This window comes from Solanum stenotomum, chromosome 1 (assembly GCF_019186545.1).
Source record: "Solanum stenotomum isolate F172 chromosome 1, ASM1918654v1, whole genome shotgun sequence".
NCBI classification, from domain to species: Eukaryota; Viridiplantae; Streptophyta; class Magnoliopsida; order Solanales; family Solanaceae; genus Solanum; species Solanum stenotomum.
Window position 1 is genome coordinate 18705054 of NC_064282.1, and position 4226 is coordinate 18709279.

Sequence of the window (4226 nt, forward strand, 5' to 3'; positions counted from 1 at the left end):
TTGAAACAAGTGAGTGTGGCCAAAATAAAACCTGGTTGATGGTAGAATATCATGTCGCGGATAGTTTCTTTAAGGAAAATAATCATATTCTTAAAGAAGATTTTGTAGTGTGTCGAATAAAGAAGAAGATGGATAAAGAGAAGAACGTGGATCATGTTATGGAGGCACAAGATGGAGATGTTGCGGGAATCATCGATCCTATGTTGCTTGAACCTAATCATAATAACGACTACTCCACAACGGAAGATCAAGTTAGGGTTTGTGATGAAGAAGATGCAGTTGAGGCTACAACTTCTGAATATGATGTTCAAAACAGTACTTATGAAGCTACTACAATGGAGAATAGAGAGACAACGTTGGAAGTTCAAGAAGGCCACGGAGTTGATGATATTAGAAGCAATGAATTCCTGGAAGAGATGTATAGAACGTTTGAAGACATTCCTGTTGATATTCCTGACGATTGGTTTCAGAATTCAGTCGTTCTACAAGATATATAATACACATCAAAATATTTATATAGTTCCTTAGATGGATTATGTAGTTGAAAAAAAAATGTATATAGTTCAATTTTGCCGATATATATAATTGTCTATGTTCTGATTATTAATATTTCGGAGTAGAAAATCATGATTATCATAGCAATGTTCCATCTCCAGGTCACTGATTTTTTCTGTAGCTAGGAGTAGTGCCGTTTTGAAATCTTTGCTTAACGCTAGCTCATCTATTGATCATTGTTTCTTCTCCTTATCTTGTCGGCTTACCTTATGAATGCGAGAGAAATTGAGCAATATGAATAGCTTTGTGTGTCTTAGTTTGTTAATAGGCTGTAAATTCTGAATAGATAACTTGTAACATTCAGTGCTTCTTAATTCTCTGTTTCATGAAATAAGGGGATTGGACTGAATGGATTGACATAATCGAAATCAATCTGTTCTCTTCGAGCAACTGGCAAAACGTATCAATCTGTAGCCTGATTTGGAGTTTATGCATTAACTCTTGGCTAGTTACTGCTTCAGGATGAATATGGATATGAATAGCCTTTAAATTGCTGCTCTCTATCCCACATTTGAAGAATGTTCCTAATCATATTTTGTTCTGTAGCTTTGTTATCAGCATTTTGGCAGGTACAACAATAGACTTTGGCACTTTCTGGGTGAAATCCCTGTTAATAAGGGACAGGAGCCTGTGTAACTGTTGGTGGTTTGTGATCTGTTTGATCCCAATGTTCTTTTGGTTTGCCATTGCTTCTGACATCTTTGGTGGCCACAGTGCTCGCTGGATAATTAGCTATCGTTGTCTATGAACAATATTATATAAGTACACATCACCAGTTCAATGAACTCATTACTTTCGATAGACTTAAACTGAGTACATATTATTATCTTCCTCTAGCTCTGAACTTGCCTTTGTCTCATAGGTATGGTTTGTGCTTGCGTTGTACATTTCGGTATATAGCAAAAGAAGTGATGTATGATGCTCTTTACGAAAAAGTGGATTTTGAAAACCGCGCATTCGCCAACTTGTTCCATTTACCAGCTGTAGTGGTCCATTTTGTTCAGGTACTAGTGGCTGCAATCGTTGCATGAGGCACCTTAACAGATAGGAAACTGTAAGAATGAATAAATAGCGGTTAGAATATGGGTAACTGTAAATGATGTACCCATACTACTGCATTGTACTGATTCAATTTATGTGATTACTACTCTGAAACTATGAGCTTTATGAATTTCTTGGCAAATAATGCCTTGTTGATTACCCCATAGATATGGTTCACTCTATATTAGCAATTTGTTTATCCCAAGTTATTTTTTATTACTTGGGCTCTTTCAAGTTGTGAGAGCCCAAGGACTTCATAGTTGTATCAATGTTCTTCACTTTGTCTCAATAGCAACAAATCCAGTAAAATCACATAGGTGTGGGGGTAAAGGATAGAGTGTAGCCGTGTAGGTAAACTTTACTCCTACTTGCGTTATATTGTTGTTAGTTATTCAAGGAAAGACTCAAATATGCCATCGAACTTTGAGAAAATTCTCATCTATATATGTCTTTCCATTTAAGAAAAATAACGTTGTGGTTGGTTAACAAAACTGACATAGAAATGGCAACACATCTTTGGCGTCCAATTTGCTTGGATACTGCTGGTAAACCAACATTTTCTATGAACAATATTACAAGTACACATTCAGCGCTTCAACTGAACTCGTTACTTTATACCCAAACTATGTACGCCAGGCCTACCCAGCTATTTTTTGGTCATTTGCACTTTTTGTCCCTATTTTGTGCTGGTTTGTCTTTGGGAAATTAAAATAACTTTTTCGCTAAAGTTTATATTTTTGACTTATAATATCGCACAAGTTATATCTCACGCTCTTAAAAAACTTATGTTCCGCTAGGCATAAGTTTGATTTCTTTGGGCAAATATTGAAGACAAATCCATTTAAAGACAACAAGTAAATATCAACTCATTTGAAGGACAAATCGTGCGGTTATTTTTCATTACTTGTGCTCTTCAAAGTAGTGAGAGGAAAAACGACAAGGGGCGTATGAACATAAAGCTTTAATTATTTTTTACTAATAGAGCTGATTATGAGAGGTTAATGACATTTTCTTTTACATTTTTGAATCCATTGATGGAAAAGTTAACAAGTTTAGTAAGGAAAAGGCAATTATTATTCCACTTAAAGTTTTCTCTTCACTTTCTTGAACCATACATTGAGTTGATTATTAAATTTAGATCTAATTTGTGAAGAGGAAGCCAGGATATTATAAGTTGGCCCATGTATCTAATTTCATGAGACTCAAAATTGACCAATGCCAATGAAGCCCATACAATCGCAGTATCGCACTGACCGTTACAGCTTGGAAAGTAATTCTCTCCTTTGTATCTAAATAAAAATACTCCCTCCGTCTCAATTTATCGTAATTTATATAACACTTTTCAAATTCTGATATTCAAACAAGTCTGTTTTGAACCTAATTATTGTGATTTATAGTATTTTTCACTTAATTTCCAAATACATAAATTTTGTTTCAAAACATTGATCAAAGACTCCATTCTCAAATTCACGATCAAACTTAAATTGTTTGACTCTTGATTTTCGAACTGTGTCACATAAATTGAAACAAATGGAGTAAATATAAATATTTGGTGTAGCTAGAATTTTGAGAATCAAAATATAAAAAGCAAATTTATGAATAAGCTAAAGAAATCCAATGTATAACATATATATATATATATATATATATATATTATATTTTAACCTAATTTAACAATATAATTTTCGGCCAAAGTGTTAGGTGTCAATTGACACCCTTTGAATAAAGATGATTCCGCCACCGCGCTAATATCTCTATCTATATTTCTTTTTCTTTTTTGATGGATAAAAAGGCATAAATTCCATAGCAATGATCTTATCATGACTTAGAAAGTTGGTTTGGTCCCTTAATACTAACTTTGCAATGAAGCTTCATATATATTTCAATATGTTAAAGGTCAAAAGGTATTTGGCCCCTTGACCATGAGTGTGTGTTACCTACAAAGTTGAATTACTTTTTACTTTTTATTTGATGCAATGCTAACACATTCTTTGGGGACCTCTTCTTTTCTCCACCCAAAAAAAAAAAATTAAAAAAATGGACATGATGCATGCACACAAATGCCGGCAAATTTGTTTGGAATAACAAAAGTAGATTTGTTTTTCTGGTACAATACGTGCATACATTCAATGACACAAACAACTTCTCAACTTTGAGATGTTAACACATTAGTATCTCCGGGTGTGGCGAGTTAGGTTGAAATTGAAAAGATCAAACTGGGTTGAGTTAATAAATGAACAGGTTATTGGCTTGTCTTGAAATTTACTCAGTTTAAATGGGTTAAATGCATGTTATAATTCAACGCGTCTAATTTTTATTAAATTTTAATTGCTTTAGTTGAATTTTTATAATTTATTTCTTTTTGGTTTTCCACTCAATATTTGGAGTCTGCATTGGAGCCAAACTAAATATGAATCATGCATTATAGGGCTCATTCAGAATTAAGATTCTTAATAAGATTTTCTCTATATTCAAAGCTCAAATTCAAGAATTGTGATTTAGTACCGATAGGTAGAGATTTTTTGAATCCTTCATACATTGAATGAATAATTGAATAGACCACGTGGTGTTGTCTTAGCCAGTAGTTTTAAGCATTCTATTTGATTCTATTATCCTCATACACAATGCTA

At 33.4% G+C, this 4226-nt stretch overlaps 1 pseudogene; it reads left to right on the plus strand.

Annotated features, from left to right (window-relative positions):
* Positions 1-1733, plus strand: part of LOC125861087 (bax inhibitor 1-like) — a 26409-nt pseudogene extending 24676 nt beyond the window's left edge.
* Positions 1734-4226: the final 2493 nt, after the last annotated feature.